Source organism: Rattus norvegicus, chromosome 2 (assembly GCF_021556685.1).
Source record: "Rattus norvegicus strain SHRSP/BbbUtx chromosome 2, alternate assembly SHRSP_T2T, whole genome shotgun sequence".
In the NCBI taxonomy this organism is placed as follows: domain Eukaryota; kingdom Metazoa; phylum Chordata; class Mammalia; order Rodentia; family Muridae; genus Rattus; species Rattus norvegicus.
This window is the reverse complement of record NC_141535.1, coordinates 69,199,036-69,226,656: the sequence shown is the minus strand read 5'-3', so window position 1 is coordinate 69,226,656 and position 27,621 is coordinate 69,199,036.

Here is a 27,621-nt window from a genome sequence, read left to right as displayed (position 1 = left end):
TAGCACAATCAGTCAGACTCAAGTTCAAGGACAGATCCTTTATCAAGAGATTATTGAGGAAACACCAGTGACATCTATTCTCCAAAATACATATGCTCACATGAACATACATACACACACACACACACACACACACACACACACACAAACACACACACACGTACCATACACGTACAACAAAAATAAAACCTAGGTTTCATGGTTTAAAAATTGGGTGGCTACAGAAAGTATATTACTATGTCTTTAAGTATCAAGAAAATTTACTTTAATAGGTAGAAAATGTTCTTCTGAGAACTTTTATGTATCTTGAAGGACAACTAAAATAAGTCCTGTGGGTTTTACGAGAATTAGTTTCTGTATAAATATTAAGTTTAGAAAATTTGTACATATTATATCTGTTTTAGCCCCTCAGACTTTATCAGAAAAATACACTATGCACATGTTAATGCTTCTCCTTGAAACATCTTAAAAAGTAATAAATCTGAATTTATTCCAATTTATCTTCCAACAAGTTCTCCTTTATTTCAACAGATGGGCATCTCACATTTTCATCATAAAATTCTAGAAAGCAATTCTTCTGAGGTGAAGCAAAGTCTGTACACAACGGTTGAAGCTATTTGCCTGATATATTTGCAAAGATTAAAGAAACACTTAGTAAACCCTGGCCTGATTTTCTTTTACATAAAATGTTATTTATAACATAGCATCATGAAATATTTACGAGCAGTGGAGTCACTTACCACAGGAGTAAACAGAATTGATGATGACCTTCAGTTCACTCTACTGCAGAGAAAGCAATTCTTTCATTACATTTACACTGGAGAATAAAAGTATCCTTTGCCTCTTGAAAAAGTCACTACCATATCTCTCACTTCCTTTATTCACCACGGGCTTGAAATTATATATACATATATATATATATATATATATATATATATATATATATATATATATATATATATACACACACACACAGGTAGCCTAGTAATAAACAAAAACAAAATGAATTTTTAAATGCCTCTTCACATTATCTCTGTTTTATATCATTTTGTAAGTGTAGAGTTTTGACTAAACATTAAATAAGTGTTAAGTATGGCTACCACAGCTAATCAATTTTCTTAATGTGTTCATTGACTAGGTTGTGGACTGAAAAGTAAAAAAAAAATTCTTGAAAATGTCTTCAACATAACTTTATGAAGACACTGCATTTTCATCATTAGTATGGACAATTACCAAAGAAAGCCCTTTTAAGCAATAAATATTTAAATTTTGCATGGTCTGCATAGTTGCTCCATTTTATTTAAATAGTTTTTTACAAAAAGGATAAGATCAATCTTTCACATCTCTTAATGTTTACATATTTCACAGTATTATGATAGTAAACATGTTAGGAAGTATTTTGGGGAAGGGCAAGTGTGGTCATAATATATTTTATATTTTATAAGAATGTTTCTTTAGTAAAATTAGAATACTGCAAAATAAAATATGAATATATGAATTGAAATTACAACAAATATAATTTTTAGTAATATTTATTTTAAGCCATATTTTGGGTCACTTGTTTTCCTACTGTTTCTTTTGCAATACAGATACCTTCAAATATTTATATATTCTTGCTTCTCTACTCTTATTTTTCCTTTCTTTTCACTTTTTATTTTTACTCTTATTATATATTTCCCAAAAAAAATCACAGTAAAGAAAAATGGAAAAATTTATTTCCCATTACTTTTCTTAGCTGTATTTTCTCATAGTTTTTCGTCATACATGCAAATATATAATTCATCTTTGTTTGATTCCTTTCTTTGATTTGTTCTGCTTCTTTTTTTTTTAAAGCTATTTTTTCTTTTTTTTTTATTATTAACTTGAGTATTTCTTATATACTTTTCGAGTGTTATTCCCTTTCCCAGTTTCCGGGCAAACATCCCCCTCCCCCCTCCCCTTTCTTATCGGTGTTCCCCTCCCCACCCTCCCCCCATTGTCGCCCTCCCCCCAACAGTCTAGTTCACTGGGGGTTCAGTCTTAGCAGGACCCAGGGCTTCCCCTTCCACTGGTGCTCTTACTAGGATATTCATTGCTACCTATGAGGTCAGAGTCCAGGGTCAGTCCATGTATAGTCTTTAGGTACTGGCTTAGTCCCTGGAAGCTCGGGTTGCTTGGCATTGTTGTACATATGGGGTCTCGAGCCCCTTCAAGCTCTTCCGGTTCTTTCTCTGATTCCTTCAACGGGGGTCCTATTCTCAGTTCAGTGGTTTGCAGCTGGTATTCGCCTCTGTATTTGCTGTATTCTGGCTGTGTCTCTCAGGAGCGATCTACATCCGGCTCCTGTTGGTCTGCACTTCTTTGCTTCATCCATCTTGTCTAATTGGGTGGCTGTACATGTATGGGCCACATGTGGGGCAGGCTCTGAATGGGTGTTCCTTCAGTCTCTGTTTTAATCTTTGCCTCTCTCTTCCCTGCCAAGGGTATTCTTGTTCCCCTTTTAAAGAAGGAGTGAACCATTCACATTTTGATCATCTGTCTTGAGTTTCATTTGTTCTAGGCATCTAAGGTAATTCAAGCATTTGGGCTAATAGCCACTTATCAGTGAGTGCATACCATGTATGTCTTTATGTGTTTGGGTTAGCTCACTCAGGATGATATTTTCCAGTTCCAGCCATTTGCCTACGAATTTCATAAACTCGTTGTTTTTGATAGCTGAGTAATATTCCATTGTGTAGATGTACCACATTTTCTGTATCCATTCCTCTGTTGAAGGGCACCTGGATTCTTTCCAGCTTCTGGCTATTATAAATAAGGCTGCAATGAACATAGTGGAGCACCTGTCTTTTTTATATGTTGGGGCATCTTTTGGGTATATGCCCAAGAGAGGTATAGCTGGATCCTCAGGCAGGTCAATGTCCAATTTTCGGAGGATCCTCCACACTGATTTCCAGAATGGTTGTACCAGTTTGCAGTCCCACCAACAATGGAGGAGTGTTCCTCTTTCTCCACATCCTCGCCAGTATCTGTTGTCCCCTGAGTTTTTGATCTTAGCCATTCTCACTGGTGTGAGGTGAAATCTCAGGGTTGTTTTGATTTGCAATTCCCTTATGACTGAAGATGTTGAACATTTCTTTAGGTGTTTTTCCGCCATTCGGCATTCCTCAGCTGTGAATTCTTTGTTTACTCTGAGCCCCATTTTTTAATAGGGTTATTTGTTTCCCTGTGGTCTAACTTCTTGAGTTCTTTGTATATTTTGGATATAAGGCCTCTATCTATTGTAGGATTGGTAAAGATCTTTTCCCAATCTGTTGGTTGCCGTTTTGTCCTAACCACAGTGTCCTTTGCCTTACAGAAGCTTTGCAGTTTTATGAGATCCCATTTGTCAATTCTTGATCTTAGAGCGTAAGCCATTGGTGTTTTGTTTAGGAAATTTTTTCCAGTGCCCATGTGTTCCAGATGCTTCCCTAGTTTTTCTTCTATTAGTGTGAGTGTGTCTGGTTTGATGTGGAGGTCCTTGATCCACTTGGACTTAAGCTTTGTACAGGGTGATAAGCATGGATCGATCTGCATTCTTCTACATGTTGACCTCCAGTTGAACCAGCACCATTTGCTGAAAATGCTATCTTTTTTCCATTGGATGGTTTTGTCTCCTTTGTCAAAAATCAAGGACCATAGGTATGTGGGTTCATTTCTGGGTCTTCAATTCTATTCCATTGGTCTATCTGTCTGTCTCTGTACCAATACCATGCAGTTTTTATCACTATTGCTCTGTAATACTGCTTGAGTTCAGGGATAGTGATTCCCCCTGAAGTCCTTTCATTGTTGAGGATAGCTTTAGCTATCCTGGGTTTTTTGTTATTCCAGATGAATTTGCAAATTGTTCTGTCTAACTCTTTGAAGAATTGCATTGGTATTTTGATGGGGATTGCATTGAATCTGTAGATCGCTTTTGGTAAAATGGCCATTTTTACTATATTAATCCTGCCAATCCATGAGCATGGGAGATCTTTCCATCTTCTGAGGTTTCTTCAATTTCCTTCTTCAGTGTCTTGAAGTTCTTATTGTACAGATCTTTTACTTGCTTTGTTAAAGTCACTCCGAGGTACTTTATATTATTTGGGTCTATTATGAAGGGTGTCGTTTCTCTAATTTCTTTCTCGGCTTGTTTCTCTTTTGTATAGAGGAAGGCAACTGATTTATTTGAGTTAATTTTATACCCAGCCACATTGCTGAAGTTGTTTATCAGCTTTAGTAGTTCTCTGGTGGAACTTTTGGGATCACTTAAATATACTATCATATCATCTGCAAATAGTGATATTTTGACTTCTTATTTTCCGATCTGTATCCCCTTGACATCCTTTTGTTGTCTGATTGCTCTGGCTAGAACTTCAAGAACTATATTGAATAAGTAGGGAGAGAGTGGGCAGCCTTGTCTAGTCCCTGATTTTAGTGGGGTTGCTTCAAGTTTTTCTCCATTTAGTTTAATGTTAGCAACTGCTTTGCTGTATATGGCTTTTACTATGTTCAGGTATGGGCCTTGAATTCCTATTTTTTCCAGGACTTTTATCATGAAGGGGTGTTGAATTTTGTCAAATGCTTTCTCAGCATCTAATGAAATGATCATGTGGTTTTGTTCTTTCAGTTTGTTTATATAATGGATCAGGTTGATGGTTTTCCGTATATTAAACCATCCCTGCATGCCTGGGATGAAGCCTACTTGGTCATGGTGGATGATTGTTTTGATGTGCTCTTGGATTCAGTTTGCCAGAATTTTGTTGAGTATTTTTGCGTCGATATTCATAAGGGAAATTGGTCTGAAGTTCTCTTTCTTTGTTGTGTCTTTGTGTGGTTTAGGTATAAGAGTAATTGTGGCTTCGTAGAAGGTATTCGGTAGTGATCCATCTGTTTCAATTTTGTGGAATAGTTTGGATAATATTGGTATGAGGTCTTCTATGAAGGTTTGATAGAATTCTGCACTAAACCTGTCTGGACCTGGGCTCTTTTTGGTTGGGAGACCTTTAATGACTGCTTCTATTTCCTTAGGAGTTATGGGGTTGTTTAACTGGTTTATCTGTTCCTGATTTAACTTCGGTACCTGTTATCTGTTTAGGAAATTGTCCATTTCCTGCAGATTTTCAAATTTTGTTGAATATAGGCTTTTATAGTAATATCTGACGATTTTTTGAATTTCCTCTGAATCTGTTGTTATGTCTCCCTTTTCATTTCTGATTTTGTTAATTTGGACGCACTCTCTGTGTCCTCTCGTTAGTCTGGCTAAGGGTTTATCTATCTTGTTGATTTTCTCAAAGAACCAACTTTTGGTTCTATTGATTCTTTCTATGGTCCTTTTTGTTTCTACTTGGTTGATTTCAGCTCTGAGTTTGATTATTTCCTGACTTCTACTCCTCCTGGGTGTATTTGCTTCTTTGTGTTCTAGATCTTTTAGGTGTGCTGTCAAGCTGCTGACATATGCTCTTTCCTGTTTCTTTCTGCAGGCACTCAGCGCTATGAGTTTTCCTCTTAGCACAGCTTTCATTGTGTCCCATAAGTTTGGGTATGTTGTACCTTCATTTTCATTAAATTCTAAAAAGTTTTTAATTTCTTACTTTATTTCTTCCTTGACCAGGTTATCATTGAGTAGATCATTGTTCAATTTCCACGTATATGTGGGCATTCTTCCTTGATTGTTATTGAAGACCAGTTTTAGGCCGTGGTGGTCCGATAGCACGCATGGGATTATTTCTATCTTTCTGTACCTGTTGAGGCCCGTTTTTTGACCAATTATATGGTCAATTTTGGAGAAAGTACCATGAGGAGCTGAGAAGAAGGTATATCCTTTTGCTTTAGGATAGAATGTTCTATAAATATCCGTTAGGTCCATTTGGCTCATGACTTCTCTTAGTCTGTCTACATCTCTGTTTAATTTCTGTTTCCATGATCTGTCCATTGATGAGAGTGGGGTGTTGAAATCTCCCACTATTATTGTGTGAGGTCCAATGTGTGTTTTGAGCTTTAGTAAGGTTTCTTTTACATATGTAGGTGCCCTTGTATTTGGGGCATAGATATTTAGGATTGAGAGTTCATCTTGGTGGATTTTTCCTTTGATGAATATGAAGTGTCCTTCCTTATCTTTTTTGATGACTTTTAGTTGAAAATTGATTTTATTTGATATTAGAATGGCTACTCCAGCTTGCTTCTTCTGACCATTTGCTTGGAAAGTTGTTTTCCAGCCTTTCACTCTGAGGTAGTGTCTGTCTTTGTCTCTGAGGTGTGTTTCCTGTAGGCAGCAGAATGCAGGGTCCTCGTTGCGTATCCAGTTTGTTAATCTATGTCTTTTTATTGGGGAGTTGAGGCCATTGATGTTGAGAGATATTAAGGAATAGTGATTATTGCTTCCCATTATATTCATATTTGGATGTGAGGTTATGTTTGTGTGCTTTCATTCTCTTTGTTTTGTTGCCAAGATGATTAGTTTCTTGCTTCTTCTAGTGTATAGCTTGCCTCCTTATGTTGGGCTTTACCATTTATTATCCTTTGTAGTGCTGGATTTGTAGAAAGATATTGTGTAAATTTGGTTTTGTCATGGAATATCTTGGTTTCTCCATCTATGTTAATTGAGAGTTTTGCAGGATACAGTAACCTGGGCTGGCATTTGTGTTCTCTTAGGGTCTGTATGACATCAGTCCAGGATCTTCTGGCCTTCATAGTTTCTGGCGAGAAGTCTGGTGTGATTCTGATAGGTCTGCCTTTATATGTTACTTGACCTTTTTCCCTTACTGCTTTTAATATTCTTTCTTTATTTTGTGCATTTGATGTTTTGACTATTATGTGACGGGAGGTGTTTCTTTTCTGGTCCAATCTATTTGGAGTTTTGTAGGCATCTTGTATGCCTATGGGTATCTCTTTTTTTAGGTTAGGGAAGTTTTCTTCTATTCTTTTGTTGAAGATATTTACTGGTCCTTTGAGCTGGGAGTCTTCACTCTCTTCTATACCTATTATCCTTAGGTTTGATCTTCTCATTGAGTCCTGGATTTCCTGTATGTTTTGGACCAGTAGATTTTTCTGCTTTACATCATCTTTGACAGTTGAGTCAATGATTTCTATGGAATCTTCTGCTCCTGAGATTCTCTCTTCCATTTCTTGAATTCTGTTGGTGAGGCTTGTATCTACAGCTCCTTGTCTCTTCTTTTGGTTTTCTATATCCAGGGTTGTTTCCATGTGTTCTTTCTTGATTGCTTCTATTTCCATTTTTAATTCCTTCAACTGTTTGTTGTGTTTTCCTGGAATTCTTTCAGGGATTTTTGCGATTCCTCTCTGTAGGCTTCTACTTGTTTATTAATGTTTCCCTGTGTTTCCCTAAGTGAGTTCATGTCTGTCTTGAAGTCCTCCAGCATCATGATCAAACATGATTTTGAAACTAGATCTTGCTTTTCTGGTGTGTTTGGATATTCCATGTTTGTTTTGGTGGGAGAATTGGGCTCCGATGATGCCAAGTAGTCTTGGTTTCTGTTGCTTGGGTTCCTGCGCTTGCCTCTCGCCATCAAATTATCTCTAGTGTTGCTTTGTTCTGCTATTCCTGACAGTGGCTAGACTGTCCTATAAGCCTGTGTGTCAGGAGTGCTGTAGACCTGTTTTCCTCTCTTTCAGTCAGTTATGGGGACAGAGTGTTTTGCTTTCGGGCGTGTAGTTTTTCCTCTCTACAGGTCTTCAGCTGTTCCTGTGGGCCTGTGTCTTGAGTTCACCAGGCAGCTTTCTTGCAGCAGAAAAGTTGGTCTTACCTGTGGTCCCGAGGCTCAAGTTTGCTCGCGGGGTTCTGCCCAAGGGCTCTCTGCGGCTGCAGCAACCAGGAATACCTGTGCCGCCCCTTCCGGGAGCTTCAGTGCACCAGGGTTCCAGATGGCCTTTGGTGTTTTCCTCTGGCGTCCGAGATGTATGTACAGAGAGCAGTCTCTTCTGGTTTCCCAGGCTTGTCTGCCTCTCTGAAGGTTCAGCTCTCCCTCCCACGGGATTTGGGTGCAGAGAACTGTTTATCCGGTCTGTTTCCCTCAGGTTCTGGTGGTGTCTCAGGCAGGGGTCCTGCCGCTCCTGGGCCCTCCCCTACGGGAGCCCAGAGGCCTTATACAGTTTCCTCTTGGGCCAGGGATGTGGGCAGGGGTGGGCAGTGTTGGTGGTCTCTTCCGCTCTGCAGCCTCAGGAGTGCCCACCTGATCAGGCAGTGAGGTCTCTTTCCCACAGGGTCTGGGAGCAGAGAGCTGCTGCGGGCCGGGATCCGCAGGCGTGGGACCTCCGGCAAACACAGGACGTGCCCGGTCCTAGATGAACTCTGCCTCTGTGTGTCCCGATCTCACCAGACAGCTCTCTTGCAGCAGACAAGTTGGTCTTACCTGTGGTCCCGAGGCTCAAGTTTGCTCGCGGGGTGCTGCCCAAGGGCTCTCTGCAGCGGCAGCCTGTTCTGCTTCTGATTGTAATAGTCATTTTGTTTTTGTAGCTGTTGTTGTTGTTGTTGTTGTTGTTGAGATATCCTTTCCTTAACAATAAGTAGACTATTCATTGCTCTTTTCACTTTCTTTGTTGCTTTAAAACTATGAATTTACAATTAATGTATGTGCCTGTATCTTGTCTTTATTACCTTCAACATTGGCCAATGCCTGTTTTACATTTGAGTTCCAAAGTGCTTTGATTAGTGTATCTGCTTACAAATATGAAGATATGAAGCCTCTCATTTTATTTTCCTTGCTAATCTCACTTGTCCAATTTGACAATGTATTTTTCCATATGAATGGGAGGGTAGTTTCCAGTATCTGCAAGTGTCACATGGATTCTAATAAAGGTAAATAATATAGACGCTATGGATCACTTTAACTAGTATCAGTATTATGGTGAGCCTAAGTTTTATAATTGGTGAACATAGTATATATTTCACTTATTCGTGTAGTTTTTTTTTGTTTTTAATATTTTTTCCAAAAAGGCATTTTTGTTCTTTAAAGTGATTGGTGGCTCTTTACTATCAATACATTGCATCAAATTGCTTTAAATTCTAACCACCTCAATTTCTGTGCAGTGATGTAGTGTAATCTGGAAGGCTGAGCCAATAAAACTTTTCTTCCTTAAAGTGCTTCCTTCTGGGCATTTTATCCAAGCTAAATAAATGAAATAGAGACCTCAGTCAAATATGTCTCAGGGACGAACTGATGATGGACCTATCCCTCCCTGCTGAATTTCTGTCTAATGATAGGTTTGTCGGAGGCAACAGAAACCTTTATTTGCATGGTTCCAAGGAAATGATCATACAGACAAGCCCGGTTCAGCTCAGTGGGTCACAAAGCAAAATGAAAATATATCAATATTAGAAAGACAATTGTAGAAGAATAGGGTTGAGTGAGAAGAATAGGGTTGGGGATTTAGCTCAGTGGTAGAGTGCTTGCCTAGGGAGCGCAAGGCCCTGGGTTTGGTCCCCAGTCCCGAAAAAAAAAAAAAAAAGAAAGAAAAAGTGAGAAGAATAAAGTTAGGTTGATAAGGGGAAAGGAAGACATTGCTTAGAGGAAGCGGAACTCATTGTAGGTTTGTGCTAAGTTATTCAAAGAATATTAAAAATATATTTAAAAAAATCACTTGCTTTTCACTGGAAATAAAGTGACTTGCCTGCTCTTTGTTTGAAAGTATATTTTATTGGTTAACTCTTTAGAGTGTGTATGAACTGAAAAAAATATATTCTTTATGACACTCAAGATATTCATACAAAACACTTTAATCATAATTTTGGCTATGTTATCCATTTTCTCCTCCTTCATTCCTATATTGGCTCACTCATTTAACCCCCTAATTAGAAAATAATACAGTTTTTATATCCTTACTTTAAGGGAAAAAACCTTAAGGGGGGAAATGCAAGCAAGGGAAAGCAAATACTTTTGGTGCTGGGTTACTTAATATGAGTAACTATCTCTACTCATTTTATTTAACTATTTACACATTTATTATTGATAATTTACCTTTTTACATCCCAAAGACGGCCACCATTCCTGTCCCTCCCTTAGTGTTTTGCTCCCCCATCCTCCCTTCTCCTCTCCTCTGAGACAATGGGACTCTCCCTTGGTATAATAACGCCACCACGGACTGGCATAACAAGTCTCTCCTCTTCCACTGAGGCCAGGCAGGGCAGTCATGAAGATTCAATGACTTCCTGCTACATATGTGCCCAGGACCCTCATTTCAGCCTGTGTATATTCTTTGCATGGTGGCTCAGATTCTGAGAGCTCCCACGAGTCCAGTTTTATTGATTCTGTTCGTCTAGTAGTGGGTTCCCTACTAATTCTGGGCCTTCAATCCTTACACCACTCTTCCTTAAGTTTACCTACATCCATCTAAGGGTTTTTGTGTTTTGTTTTTGAGGTTAAAATTTTTTATTTTATTGGATAATTTTAATTACATTTCAACTGTTATCTCCTTCTCCTGAATCCCGTACATAATCCCCCTATCCAATCCCTCCATCCTGATACTATGAGGATGCTCAACCATGCACCAATCAACGCCACACACCTCCCTGTCCTGACATTCCCATGCACTAGCAGGACCAAGGGCTTCTCCTTCCATTGGTGCCCAACAAGGCCATCCTCTGCTAGGTATACAGCTGGAGCCATGGGACTATACCTGTGTGATCTTCATATGGTGGTTTAGTTCCTGGAAACTCGGATTGGTTTGTGTTGATTTTACGGAGTTGCAAACCCCTTCAGCTCCTTCAATCCTTTCTCCAACTCCTCCATTGAGGACCCTATTCTACGTTCAATGGTTGGCCTCAAGCATCTGCCTCTGTATTTGTCAGGCTCTGGTAGAACTTCTCAGGAAACAACTCTATCAGGTTCCTATCAGCTTGCACTTCTTATCAACAATATTGACTGGGTTTGGTGGCAGCATGTGTAAGGGCTGGATACCCAGCTAGTGTAGTATCTGGATGGCCTTTACTTCAGTCTCTGCTCCAAACATTGTTGGTGTATTTTGTCCTGTGGTTATGTTTTTTACCCCTTCTAAGAAGGACTGGAGCATCTGCACTGGGTGATCCTTCTTCTTGAGTTTCATGTGGTCTGTGGATTGTATATTGGGTAATCCGAGCATTTTGGCTAATATCCACTTGTCAGTGAGTGATTGCCATGTGTGTGTGTGTGTGTATGTGTGATTTATTACCTCACTCAGGATGATATTCTCTAGTTCCATCCATTTGTCTATAAATTTCAGCTGGAGAGAATGTACACTAGCACTTGCAGCACAACTAGAACAAAAAGAAGCAAATATACCCAAGATGAGTAAAGAGCAGGAAATAATCAAACTTAGGGCTGGAATCAACCAAGTAGAAACAAAAAGAACAATACAAAGAATCAAGAAAACAGGAGCTGCTTCTTTGAGAAAATCAACAAGATAGATAAACCTTTAGCTAGACTAACTAGAGGGTGCAGAGAGTATATCCAAATTAACAAAATCAGAAATGAAAAGGAAGACATAACAATAGAAAGTGAAAATTTCAAAAAACTCATCAGACCCTAATACAAAAGCTTATACTAACAAAACTAGAAAATGTGGATTAAATGGACAATTTTCTAGACAGATACCAGGTACTAAAATTAAATTAGGGACAGATAAACCATCTAAATATTTCCATAACTCCTAAACAAATAGAGTCACTCATTAAAAGTCTCCTGACCAAAAAAAAAAAAAAAAAAAAAAAGCCCAGAACTAGATGGCTTTAGTGGAGAAATTTATCACACTTTCATAGAAGACCTAATACCAATACTCTCCAAACTCTTCCACAAAATAGCACCACTACCTAATTCCTTCTATGAAGCCACAATCATGCTTATACCTAAACCACACAAAGACCCAACAAAGAAAGGAACTTCAGACCAATTTCCCTAATGAATATTGATGCAAAAATACTCAATAAAATTCTAGCAAACTGAATCCAAGGACATATCAAAATGATCATTCACCATGATCAGGTAGGCTTCATCCCAGGGATACAGGGATGGTTCAATATACAGAAATTCATCAACATAATCCACTACATAAACAAACTCAAAGGGGAAAAAAACATGATCACCTCATTAGATGCTAAGAAAGCATTTGACAAAATTCAACACCCCTTCACGATAAAAGTCTTGGAAAGATCAGGAATTCAAGGCCCATACCTCAATATAGTAAAAGCAATATACAGCAAACCAGTAGACAACATCAAACTAAATGGAGGGAAGCTTAAAGCAATCCCACTAAAATCAGGAACTAGACAAGGCTGCCCACTCTCTCCCAAATATAGTATTTGAAGTCCTAACTAGAGAGGAGGTCAAAGGGATGCAAATTGGAAAGTAAGAAGTCAAAATATCACTATTGGTAGATGATATAATATTATACTTAAGTGACCCCAAAAGTTCCACCAGAGAACTCCTAAACCTGATTAAACAATTTCAGCAAAATGGCATGGTATAATATTGACTCAAATCAGTATCCTTCCTCTAACCAAAGGATTAAACAGGTTGAGAAAGAAATTAGCGAAACAACAATGTTCACAATAGTCACAAATGATATAAAATACCTTGGTGTGACTCTAACCAGGCAAGTGAAATTATGTATTATGTGAACTTCAAGTCTCTGAAGAAAGAATTTGAAGAAGATATCAGAAGATGTAAAGATCTTCCATGCTCATAGGATGGCAGGATTAATATAGAAAAGAATGACAATTTTGCCAAAAGCAATCTACAGATTCAATGCAATCCCCATCAAAATACCAACTCAATTCTTTGTAGATTAGAGAGAGCAATTTGCAAGCTCATTTGGAATAACAATAATCCATCTAACATTTTGCTGTGGATATCTGCTTATGCTACAGTCTGTTGCTAGGTAAAGTTTCTTAGAAAACAGTTATGCTAGACTCCTGCCTTCAAGCATAATAGAGTAACATTAATAATTTCTGGGATTGATGTTTGTTCATGGGATGAGTTTCTAATTAGGCCAGTTACTGTATGGCCTTTGCTTCAGTCTCTGCTAAATCCCTGAATATCTGTTAGACAGGATAAGTTTTGGGTAGAAAGTTTTGTGGGTGAATTGGTATCCACTGGAGATCCTGGCTAGCTACAGTATATCCTGTCTTCAGGTTCATTGTCACCACTGTTAGACAACTCACTAAATTCACCATCCAGTCCTGGAAGTCCTGGAAACTTCCCCTATCCCAGGTCTCTGGAACTTCCTGAAGATTCTCCTCTCCTCTCCTCTCCTCTGAACGAAACCCAAGGCAGATTTCAATTCTTTCTCCTGGTCCTCTGGATCACTTTCCTGCTTCTCCCTACTCCTGAATCCACTCTCCTTCCCCTCTCCATTTCCCCTCCCATCCATTTCCCTGCCTCCCTCTGCTACCAATGATTGTTCTGTTTCACCTTCTAAGAGGTATTCAAACATTCTTGCCTCTTAGTTTCATTATGTCTAACTTCCTTGGGTCTGTGGGGTATAGCATGGGAATTTTGTACTTTAGAGCTAATACCCACTTATCAGTGACTGCATACCATGCATGTCCTCTTGAGACTGGATCAACTCACTCATAATGACATTTTCTATTTCCATATATTTAACAGCAAAATTCATGATGTCCTTGATTTTACTAGGTGAATAGTATTCTATTGTGTAAATGTGCCACATAAAATTTTCTGTATCTATTTAAGCTCAGGGACATATGGGTTGTTTCCAGTTCTGGGTACTATGAAAAAAGTTACTATGAACATAGTGGAGCACTCATCCTTGTGATATGGTGGAAGATCTTTGTGGTATATGCCCAGGAGTGGTACAGCTGGGGCTTCAGGTAAAACTTTATCCAATTTTCTAAGAAACTTCCAGATTGATTTCAAGAGTAGTCCAGGAATGGAAGAGTGTTCCTCTTTCTTCACATCCTTGCCTCATGTGCTATCACTTGAATTTTTGATCTTAGCTATTCTGATTGGTATAAAGTTGAATCTCAGGGTCATTTTGATTTGCATTTCCCTGATGACTAATGTTTCTTTAATTGCTTCTGGGTCATTAGCAATTCCTCTGTTGAGGATTCTCTTTGTATTTCTATACCCACTTATAGTTGGTTTATTTCATTTGTTGCAGTTTAACTTCTTGAATTCTTAACATATTTCAGATAATAGCCCTGTGTCAGATGTAGGAATAGTTAAATATTTTCCTAATATGTAGGCTGTCATTTTGTCCTATTGACGGTGTTGTTTGCCTTACATAATCTTTTCAGTTTTAAGGTCCCATTTATAATTTGTTGATCCTAGGGCCTGAACCATTGATGTTCTGTTCAGGAAATTGTCATCTGTACATAGTTTCAAGGATATTATCCACATTTTCTTCTGTGAGGTAGTAGATCAGGATTTATGTTGAGGACCTTGATTCACTTGATTCACTTGGTCTTGGGTTTATACAGTGTGGTAAATATGAATCTATTTGCATTTTTGTACATGCAGAATTCGTTAGATAAGTAACATTTATTGAAGATGTTTTCTGCCCCCACTGAATTGTTTTGGCTGCTTTGTGTACATAGTTTTGTGGCTTTACTTCTGGTTCCTCAATTCTATCACATGGTTATACTCTCTGATTCTGTACCAATACCATGCAGTTTTTATCACTTTTGCTCCATAGAACAGGTTGAGGTCAGTGGTGGTGATTGTTAAGAGGTTCTTTAATATTAAGAATTATTTTAGTTATACTGAGATTTCTGTTTTTCCATATTCATTTTTAAGTAAAGTGATTTCATTCTACCTCATTGCTGATCAATACCATATATTTACAACCCCCCACACACACACACACTCAAACACACACACACAAACACATAGACAATAGATTAGATATAGATGACAGATAAACACACGAATAGATGGATGAGAGACAGATAGATAATAGATGGTGGATAAATGAAAATTGTTCTTTCCATTCATGTGTTAATGGACACCAGTTGCTATTTAATAAAATTGCCCACTAAAAAGAACAGCATGTATCTATAATATAAATTAAGTTTTTTTTCCTTATGCAGTAGAGAGTGGTATATACCTCTCTCTTTTGATTGTTTTATTAATAGAGTTTGGGAAGTTTGTGCATTGTTTCCATAATGAATAGAACAAATCATATACCAACTTATATCATTTTCTTTTCTACTCATTATTGGTAGAGGAGGTTGATTTGGGTGTTAACTGAGGTGAGTTATTATACATACACACACAAACAGACACACACACAGACACACACACAGATACACACACACACATATATATATATATATATATATATATATATATATATATGATTTGAGAATGAATAATGTCCATTAGGATCAATACAAGAGATAGTACCAGGGTAAGATATTTGACATATCAGAACATTTCTACTTTCACATTATTCAATTTGAACATTATTCTGTGCCAGTATGAAGCATCTGCATTCTATGTTGCAACATTTTTCCATTCTCTAATGTCTAATGAACAAAACTTTCAGTGTATGAATGTTCATATGACCCTTTAAACTCAGAGAGTTTAGAAACTGAAAACAGAATACACTGCTTAAATAACTCCTTTCCCTCAGGACTCCATCTTTTATGGATACTGTGAATAAGAGTACTGCTTGATTGACTGCATCTGTATAGATTCATATATCTGTACACATTGGAAAGTTATTTAAATTATCTGCAAATGTTTTTCATTTTTAATATTTTGTGACTTTTACACAGACTATAGGATGTTAACTACATGTGTATTAAATTCTATTTCACTTTTTGTCCCTGTATTTCCTCCCGTGAGTATGTTGTTCCCTCTTCTAAAAATGACTGAAGCATCCACATTTTGTTCTTCTTTCTTCTTGAGCTTCATATGGTCTCTGAATTATATCTTGGGTATTCTGAGTTTGGAGTAATATCCACTTATCACTGAATGCATACAATATGTGGTGTTTTTTTGTTGTTTTTTTTTTTTTGTGATTGGGTTACCTCACTTAGGATTATATTTTGTAGTTCCATTCATTTACTTAAGAATTTCATGAAGCCACTGTTTTTAATATCTGAGGAGTATTCTGTTGTATAAATGTACCACATTTTCTGTATCCATTCCTCCACTGAAGGACATCTGGGTTCTTTCCAACCTCTGGCTATTATAAATAAGGCTGCTATGAACATAATGGAGTTCATGTCTTAGATGTTGCAGCATCTTTTGGATATATGCCCAGGAGTGGTATAGCTGGGTCCTCAGGTAGTGGAATGTCCAATGTTATGAGGAACCTTCAGACATATCTCCAAAGTGATTGTACCAGTTTTCTATCCCACCAATAATAGAGGAGTGTTCCTCTTTCTCCACATCCTTGTCACCATCTACTGTTGCCTGAGTTTTTGATCTTAGCCATTCTGTCTGGTGTGAGGCATAATCTCAGAGTTGTTTTGATTTGCATTTCCCTGATGACTAAGGATGTTGAATATTTTTAGGTGCTTCTCAGCCATTCGATATCCCTCAGTAGAGAATTTTTTGTTTAGCTCTGTACCACATTTTTATAGGGTTATTTATTCTCTGGAATAAATAACAGCTTTAGTTCTTTGTATATATTGGATATTAGCTTTCTATTAGCTGTAAGATTGGTAAATACCTTTCCCAATCTATTGGTTGACATTTTGTCCTATTGACAGTGTTCTTTGCCTTAAGAAACTTTGCAGTTTTATGAGGTCCCATTTGTCAATTCTTGGTCTTAGAGCATAAGCCATTGGTATTTTGTTCAGGAAATTTTCCCCAAGCCCATGTGTTCAAGGATCTTACCCCCTTTCTCTTCTATTTCTTTCAGTGTATCTGTTTTCTGTGGAGGTTCTTGACCCACTTGCACTTGAGCTTTGTACAATGCAACAAGAATGGATCTATTTTCGTTTTTCTGCAATGAAGACCATCAGTTGAACCATCACCATTTGTTGAAAATGCTGTCTTTTACCCACTGGATGGTTTTAGCTCCTTTGTTAAAGATCAACTGACTATTTCTGGGTTGATTCGCTTCTGGGTCTTCAGTTCTATTCCATTGATATACCTATCTGTACCAATATCATACAATTTTTATCGCTATTGTTCTGTAATACTGATAGAGGTTAGGGATGTTGATTCCCACAGAAATCCTTTTATTGTTGAGAATAGTAGTTTTTGCTATTTTGTTTGTTGGTTTTCTTTTGTTATTCCAAATGAATTTGCAAATTGTTCTAACTCCATGAAGAATTGAGTTGAAATTTTGATCGGGATTGCATTGAATCTGTAGATTGCTTTCAGCAAGATGGTCATTTTTACTATAATAATCCTGCCTATCCACAAAGGAAATGTAATATAGAGTCTGCACCACCTGGGCATCCATCCCATATGCAGTCAACAAACCCAGTCACTATTGCTGATGCCAAGAAGTACTTGCTAACAGGAACCTGAAATATATTGTCTCCTGAGAGGCTTTGCCAGAACCCTACTGATACAGATTAAGAGCTTGCAGTTAGCCATCAGACTGAGCAAGGAGACCCAAATGGAGGAGTTAGTGAAAGGACTTAAGGAGCTGAAGGGGTTTGCAACCTCTTAGGAAGCACTGCAATATCAACCAACCAGGACACCCAGAGTTCCCAGGGATTAAACCACCAAGAAAAGAGTATACATGGAGAGACCCATGGCTCCAGCGCATATGTAGTTGCATGAGGCATTGTCTGGCATCAATAGGCAGAGAAACCCTTAGTCTATGAAGGCTAGTTTCCCCAGTGTAGGGGAATGTCAAGTTGTTGATGTGAGACTGGATGTGTGGGATGGGGAACATCCTCCTAGAAGCCGTGGGAGGGGAGAATCAGGAAAGGGGAATAACATTTGAAATATAAATTTATATACCATCCAATAAAAAATTAAGAAAAACTGCACTAAGTTAATGCCTCCCCTTCTTAGTGACTTTTATATCAATCCTTAATACACTGATATGTTTAACAGTTAAGCAATCTCAATTTTATTTTCTTGTTTTGCTGTGTTTACTATATCCTACAGTAATTACTAGCTGTTTTCTCATCTTGCTTCAAGATATGAATGCAATATTTAGTATAAAATCACCAGAGAATCCTGTGAACTATGTGAGTGTGTGTGTATGACAGAGAGAGAGAGAGAGAGAGAGAAGCAGAGAGAGAGAAAAACAGAGAGAGAAACAGAGAGAGAGAAACACAGAGAGAGAAACAGAATGAGAGACAGAGAGACAAAGACAGAGACAGAGAGACAGAGAGAGAAAGAAAAAGAGAAAAAGAGAGAACAAAATAATATAGACACACAGAAATACAGAACTGTGCTCTTTTTTTTATTTTTTTTATAAAGAGAAGTAATTTCTAATTGACAAAAAAGTGTGAAAGATCAATAAATGTTTCTTAATAACTTTTTGTTTTCTTTTATTCCATCAGCTGTCTCCTGTTCGATTCCAATGAACAGTCATACTGATCATTCTGATCTCAAATGGATAGGTGAAGACATTGTGGAACTTGAAATTCAGAACAAAAGTCATACATATTAAATATATACTAAAAATATTCAATATTCAGAAAAGGCAACTTGCTTTGTATTGTAAAGCATTGCATGTGAAAATCAGTATAAATTTAAACCTGGAAATCAAAATATCCATTAATCCAAACAGACACAAACATTTGTAGCATAAAGTTATAATATGCGTCTGTTTAGTGGTTAATGCTTATCAACTCTTACATTTTTATTCATTAGCCAGCTAATTTTATGTTCTTCAAATGATGACTTTGCTTGGATAGAATTCTAGTTGTTAATTTTTCTGGAGTAGAATTAATTATTTACAAAAATAAATGCCATATATCAAGTTACATAATAATAAATATAATGATTAACATAGTTTAAGCATTCTGTAATAATTTCTGGGGAAATATTGAGCCTAGAGAAACAAATGGAGTTCACAAACAACATGTCTTTCCCATTAAATGACATTTAATTCCAGCTACCAAAGAGTTAGGATAATAATGGTGAGTGCTTTATATTAACTTTTCAAATACAATTGAAGTAACAAAAGTTAAATATCTAAGCTATATTACATATCATATTGAGAGTCATTTAATTTTTATACTATAAACAGCCATAATCAATCAATTATACACTTAATGCAGCCTCCGTTTTATATAGATCACTGGATAGATTGGTTAATAAAATAGTAGCATTTATTTCAATGGCACCAATATTCTTGTCTACTGTAGTGACCCTTACTTAGCACTTCTAACTATTGAGAAATGGTGATTCCACACCTCTTTCTATAAAATTCTTTGTTGAAAAGTGGGAATCGTAGACATGTGAGGATTCTTCGTTATAGTGAGGCTTACTAGAGTGAGCTTTTCTGAATATTTTTAATAATGATTCTTTGTAATATTCAGACAGATAGAAATATGAAATTAATTTAAAGTACTCTCTAAACAATGTTGGTTACAGATCAGTTGCCGAGATATAAATGACTAATTATCTAGTCAGCAAAACTCTCCCTTAATTGCATAGCAATATAAGTAAACAGAAATTGTGTAATTTAAAAAATAAATTAATATGATTAAAAGCAGTACTATATTCTTAATGATTTTTACTCTATCTTAATTTTCCAAATAAGTGAAAAGAAAATTGTTCAGCCTGCATAACCTATTGTACTTAGAAATTTCATCAGTGGGAAATTCAGCATGTTAAAAATTATTGTTATGAATGATATCATTTTCACCATCCTCATTTAAGATCCATCATACTGAGAAGTCTAATTATTTGATGAGACACATTCCCATTGCCTAGTCCAACTCTCTAATTATGACATGTTTGCCTTTCCTGTTAATGTAGGAATTAGTTTACCCAAGCAAGAAATCAATAATTCAAACTTATAATTAAATTGTGGTATAATGAGAAAGTGCTTACATAAATGTGGATTTAATCTACTATTACTTTTCATTATTTATTTTCTAATTCATGCATAATTAAATATGCAAATTAAAATATCTAATATCAATGATGTTATAGTTTTATTAAAACCAATAACAGAAGATAGAATTTCTAAGCACATTTATGAATATATATTAAATACAAAATTAATAAACAGAAAGATATTTATAAAATGTATCATTCATTCCACATCAATGCAAGTTAAATGGGCATCCATTTTCTTTATTGCTGTATTGCATATTTCCATGAGAGAAACAATTCTTTTTCTGTTTCTTAGAAACAATGTTGTTTACATGTCAGAAAAAGAATGTGCTACAAAATTTAAGGGACCCAATATGAAATAAATATGCATACACCCTTGCTCTCAGTTTAGCAGCAACCTTTAGAGATAGGCAGAATGAGAGTGTATGAACGCAACTGATACAAATGTGTTACACTGGGACAATTGCAAAACCCATAAGGACTTAATATAAAATCTGCATAACTCTCTTGTAATGCAGTAAGGGATGTGACCTTTCGAGATTTACAAAATGAAAGTCATATTCCATAAATTAAATGGACTAAAAATAAATAGACAATAACGTCCATTACAAATATATACATGATGATCTTAGTGAACTGTACACAACAATATTGGAAAGTATCAATATCAACTACGCTTTACTACAGATAAGCCATAAAATTAATATTGCAAAAGCAATCAATGTATTTTATCATATTGAGGTAGGATTAGAGAGATAGAAATAGAGAAGGAGGAATAGAGATTCTATTTTATCAATTAGAGAAAGGATTGAAAGAGCTGATAGAGCTTGCAACCCCATAAGAACAACAATGCCAACCAACCAGAGCTTCAGGGCCTAAACCATCACCCAAAGACTATACATGGACTGACCAATGACTGCATATGTAGCAGAGACTGGCCTTGTTGGGCACTAAAGGAAGGAGAAGCCCTTGGTCCTGCCAAGGTTGGATCCCCACCCCCCCAGTGTAGAAGAAGATCAGAGGAGAGGGGGTTGGTCGGGGAGGGGAATACAGTTATAAAAGAAGGGGATGGGGCTTTATGTCCGGGAACCTGGAATGGGAATAACATTTGAAATGTAAATTAAAAAAAATCCAATAAAAATATTTCTCATGCCTGTAATTTATAATTTATTGATTTGTAGAACACAAAAAATTATACATGCATTTATACACATAAAGTTATATATGTTTCTAAAATTACCATAATAAATAGATAGCAAACTTATAATTTTTATTTTTAAAATGATTAATAAATAAACATAGTCTTACTAAATATGCAAAATCTAATGAATAATACCAAAGAGGACAGATCCTATTATGATACCCACAAACAATAACATAAGTAAATGACAGAAGTAGAATGCTCATGTATTTGAAAATTCAAAATTGTAAAAAGTTCTCCCTAAGTTATTTGAATTCCTGTTAATATTTGAGGCAAAAAGTTATCATTTAAAAATAATATAGGACCGAAATAAAGATAAAATAATGATCCTTTGAAACGAAGAACCAGAAGAATGTGCTAAATTAATATTAAAATCATTGTTTTGATCAAAAATAGGATAGAGAATGAAAATTTGTGACTTAACTGCAGACATTGCCTTAATAGTTGGGATGTAATTTAAACAAATTTTAGATTAAAACCCATCATTAATATGATCTTAAAATCAGAAAACATTCATCAAATAGTGAACATTTTAACAATTAATAAGATGTAAAAGGTTAGGCTTCAAAATATTACTTTAGAAGTAATTAAATAAATACCAATTCTGTTTGAGGAGAACTTTTTAAAATATCAAAAATCTCTCAGTGTATTTAAGGTTTTTGAGAAAGAAAAACTTGGAGTAATATTTCCATATGTATAAAATAGATAAATTCTCTTCTGTTTTGAATTCATAGGCAGGTTGCACATGTACACACAAGTAGATACACAAAAAAAACCTCACAAATGCATATATATGAATACACAGAAATTATACAAAACACACACTCACAGGAACAAAAATGTATATTCAAGAAACACAAATATGTATACATCCAAACAAAAACCTTCAGATTTATACACATGAATGTACACATATACACAGAAACTACAGAACGCACACACATAGATGCATGTATAATAATGCATTATTAAAAAGATACATCTATGTTAAGCAAAAAAGGTGTCTGAAATTATTTGATAGCTTAAAAACCTAAAGCAAAAAATGAAAATAATATGACGTAGAGTGTATATATGTGTTTCTTTACATAGATATATCAGCAAGAGTTAAATGCTAGCTGTTTTAATTTCTGGCTACCTTGCTTTTTGAAGGTTCTCTCGTTGATTCTGCAGTTCACCCATTAAGCTAAACAGAATAGTTAGTACCCAGTCCATGCCTGCATGTGAATTTGGGCCTCTTGTGTGGGGTTTTATATGTACATGTTACCGTGCTTTCCACGTTAAGTATTTTTATGAATCTGAACTCAGTTACTGGTGTGTGTGAGGCAAGCAGTTTATAGAGACATCTCTGCCCTGCCTTCCCAACAGATACATTCCTCAATAAGGACTAATGCATTCTTCAACAGTATAAAAATTATATAAGTAGAACTTTACGAGGATAAACGTGATGACAAATATACACTTAAATGTACACACATGAACATAAAAATAAATAAGTAATTAAATAATGTTCTTATTTGTTGAGGTAATACTGATGTGTTTCAATAAAGTTTAGTTCATAAACTGGCATTTTATTTTTGTACAATATAATTCTAATAAGTAAATTTGAAATTATGAAAGAAAATACCATTTTGTATTTACACTAATGAAACCAAATTATATATAGAGACCCCAAGGCTTGTCATTGGTTTATTAAATATAATATATATGTGTGTGTGTGTAGGGATCAGGTACTCTATATATTCAATTATATATATATATATATATATATATGAAGACATTCACTAGAGTAATACTACATCTAAATGTAGAAATTACTTATCCAGTAATACATAGATGTGCTACAAAGGGAAGGATTTTACTTTTCAAAGTAGACTAACAATTCTCTTGTGGTGTGTGCTGGTGGTCATGTGATGCTCATTGCCTCATGTGTGTGGGGCAATCTACAACTGAGATACCATCACAGCTCCAAAATTGCCACGTAAATGCATATTCAAGAGGTGTTTGAAATTATATTTCCAAATGACCCTCTGTATAGTCATAGGAATGAGCAATTCAAAATGGTATAAATAAAAAAATTACTCTTTTATTCACCTTTTCTCTACAACTTGGGTTATCTCTATCCCTTGACTGGTTCCAGCTTCACAGACAAGCAGGGTGAGAAAGTGCATACTGCAATGTCTGATTGCGAGGAAAGTCAGGCTACACTGAGATTAAAATAATAATAATAAAAAGGCAAATTTAGATATGGGCTCCAGGCACATGTCAGTTGACCCTGTGACTGGGAAATAGAATTCAGAAGAAATGTGAGGCTGGGTGAAAATTGGCTGTTAAAATTCCCTGGGTGTCAAGTGCCCTGTCATGCCTCAATGTTGACCTGAAGAAATTGGTTGGTTTTACAATCAAATTGAAATGTACAATATAAAGAACTTATGATCCAAATGAACCAAATTAGAATTGTGGTGTCTATCTAATGCAAAAGTTTTGTCCTGTATGTGTTGAAAGCAATCTTCTGGGAATGGGAGAGTTTTCTTGGAGCACAGACTTATGCTGTGGCAGATTTGCATATTTAAGCTTGCAATTCTCTCATGTCTTGATGCAAATTTATCTTCACTTTACAAATCACATCAAACTATTACTTATTTTCACATTTCCATTTTTATAAACAATCAAAATAATTTATTCTCATCTGGGAAATATATACACGTATGTATGAACACAAGCTCTTATAAGTGTTCTTTCCTTTTTCTTCCTGTTTTCTTGTTTTCTATTTTAACTTTATGGTATTTGTCCTAGAGTTTCACCTTATTAAGAGAACATCAAAGCAAAAAGTTACATCTCATCTCTAGTCTTGAAAATATAGTTTTATTTTTCTTAACTACTTTCCTTGAATGACTAAGCCTAATTATGATTGACAGATTCTATGTATGTCAAAGTTGAAGACATGAATGCATACAAGGGCTTAGTTATCAGAAAATATAAATGTGAAGAATTATAAATTTCTATGTTGGCTAATAATTCCTACTTGATTTGTTTAAATAATGAAGCATAATGACATCTTACACACTTTCATTCTTTGTCTCTCTGTCTATTTTTCTCTGTCTCTGTCTCTCTGTCTCTGTCTGTCTGTCTCTCTCTCTCACACACACAACACATACACACACACACACACACACACACACCCCAAACATTCTAATATTTAAGATATTACAAAAATGCCGCTAAACCTGTAGTAAAAGACAGTTATTCACGACCATGTTGTTGGTACAAAACAGGCCTGGTTCTTCCTCAGCAGAAACATTTTTTTAATTAGTATCTGATCAATGTCTCTAGCTCCTCCTATTAAGTATAGCACAAAATTATATAAGCACAAACTCATATTTGCAGAAACAAGATAAAGAAAACTAATACATGAGGAATAATTGTTTCAATGACTATATATGAAATGAACTTAGATATACTCCTAAACTTAGAAAACTCATGTCAGCCTGGGTGTCAGCACTGCTGGCTTCCTCCACGGATTTGGATACATAGAGCTATGTGACCAGGTCAGTTCTAGGTGCAGGCAGAGACTGGAAGAATCCTCCCCCTGACTGCTTCTAGGATCCTGTATCCAGAGTGCTCTAGGCAGGTTCCTCTTAGGCCAGGAAAAGAAGTGAGCAATAGTGGTGGTCTTACCTGAGCTCTGAGGATTCTTGAGAGGCTCTGCCATAGCATGAAAAATACAGAGTCAGAGTCTAGAAGCCAATCATTGAACTGAAAATGGGGTCCTTATTGAAGGAGCTGAAGGGGGTTGCAATATCATGAGAACAATACCCACCAACCAGAGCTCCCAGGGACTAAAACACCACCCAAAGAGTACACATGGACAGACCCATGGCTCCAGCTGCATATGTAGTAGAGGATGGCCTTGTTGGGCACCAATGGGAGGAGATGCCCTTGGTCATGCCAAGGCTGGACCCCTCAGAATAGGGGAACATCAGGGCAGAAAGGCAGGAAGGGGGTGGGTGGTTGGGTGAAGGAACACCCTCATAGAAGAAGGGGGAGGGAGTATAGGATAGGGGTTTAAGAACGGGAAACCAGGAAAATGGGATAATATTTGAAATGTAAATTTAAAAAATCCAATAAAAAATGGATAGGTCTTCAGTAAAGACAAAAAAAAGTGACTCTGAATTTGGAAGTTTGACTAGATCTCACAGAAATATTAAAACAAAAATATAATAAGTATTAATGACAATATCAATGTGATTTTTTTCTTCCATGAAAACTTACTAACTTAAAAGTTATCATACTTTGACATAGCAGAATACTTTCATATATATTATGGAAATGTGGAAAACTTTTATAATTTGTTTGCAAGGATGGGAAAATTGCATTATATCACATATGTTAACTTTTCTTTAATGAGGGTCTACAAAGAAATAGTAATACCCAAATGCTTGAATTACCCTAGATCCCTAGAACAAACGAAACTCAAGACGGATGATCAAAATGTGAATGCTTCACTCCTTCTTTAAATGAGGAAAAAGAATACCCTTGGCAGGGAAGGGAGAGGCAAAGATTAAAACAGAGACTGAAGGAACACCCATTCAGAGCCTGCCCCACATGTGGCCCATACATATACAGCCACCCAATTAGACAAGATGGATGAAGCAAAGAAGTGCAGACCGACAGGAGCCGGATGTAGATCGCTCCTGAGAGACACAGCCAGAATACAGCAAATATAGAGGCGAATGCCAGCAGCAAACCACTGAACTGAGAATAGGTCCCCTATTGAAGGAATCAGAGAAAGAACTGGAAGAGCTTGAAGGGGCTCGAGACCCCAAAAGTACAACAATGCCAAGCAACCAGAGCTTCCAGGGACTAAGCCACTACCTAAAAACTATACATGGACTGACCCTGGACTCTGACCCCATAGGTAGCAATGAATATCCTAGTAAGAGCACCAGTGGAAGGGGAAGCCCTGGGTCCTGCTAAGACTGAACCCCCAGTGAACTAGTCTATGGGGGGAGGGCGGCAATGGGGGGAGGGTTGGGAGGGGAACACCCATAAGGAAGGGGAGGGGGGGAGGGGGATGTTTGCCCGGAAACCGGGAAAGGGAATAACACTCGAAATGTATATAAGAAATACTCAAGTTAATAAAAAAAAAAAAAGAAAGAAAGAAAGAAAAAAAAAAGAAATAGTAATACCATTTGCAATCATCTTTACATTTTAATGGTTTTTAAAAGGCTATTTCAGAAATTAAAAAATCGTGGTTATACTCTCTCTTTTTTCTTTTTTTTCTTTTTAATTAGATACATTTCTTTACTTACATTTCAAAGGTTATTCCCCTTTCAGGTTTCCTGTCCATAAGCCCCCATCCCCTCCCCTCCCCCATACAGGTATTCCCCCTATACACCCCCTTATTGCCACTCCCATATTCCCCTGCACTGGGGGTCCAAACTTGGCAAGACCAAGGTCTTTCCCTTCCACTGGTGCCCCATCAAGGTTATTCTCTGCTACATATGCAGTTGGAGTCCTGGGTCAGTCCATGTATAGTCTTTTGGTAGTGGTTTATTCCCTGGGAGCTCTGGTTGTTTGGCATTGTTTTTATGGGGTTGCAAGCTCCTTCAGCTCTTTTAATACTTCCTCTAATTCCCCCAAGGGGGTCCTATTCTCAGTTCAGTGGATTGCTGCTAGTACTGACTTCTGTATTGGACATGGTCTGGATGTGTCTCTCAGGAAAGATGTATATCCAGTCCCTTTCCACATGCATTTTTTAGCTTCATCAATTTTATCTAGTTTTGGTGACTGTACATATATGGACCACATGTGTATCAGGCTCTGAATGGCCATTTCTTGAGTCGCTGCTATAAACTTTGCTCCCATATCCCATCCTATGGATATTTTCCCCCATTTAAGAAGGAGTTGGAGCATCTGCATTTTGGTCATCCTTCTTCTGGAGCTTCCTATGGTCTGTGGATTTCATCTTGGGAAATTTGAGTTTTTTGGCTAATATCCACTTATCGATGAATTCATACCAAGTGTGTTTTTCTGTGATTGAGTAATCTCACTCATGGAGATATTTTCTATTTCATTCCATTTGCCTATGAATTTCATGAAGTCATTGTTTTTGATAGCTGAGTAGTACTCCATTGTGTAGATGTACCACATTTTTTGTATCCATTCCTCTGTTGAAGGGCATCTGTGTTCTTTCCAGTTCCTGGCTATTATAAATAAGGCTGCTATGAACATAGTGGAGCATGTGCCTTTGTTGCATATTGGAGCATCTTTTGGGTATATGTCCAAGAGAGGTATAGTTGGATCCTCAGGTAGTGGAATATCCAATTTTCTGAGGAAACACCAGACTGATTTCCAGAGTGGTTGTACCAGTTTGCAATCCCATCAACAATGGAGGAGTGTTCCTCTTTCTCCACATCCTCGCTAGAATCTGCTATTACCTGAGTTTTTTATCTTAACCATTCTGACTGTGATCTGCAAATAGTGATA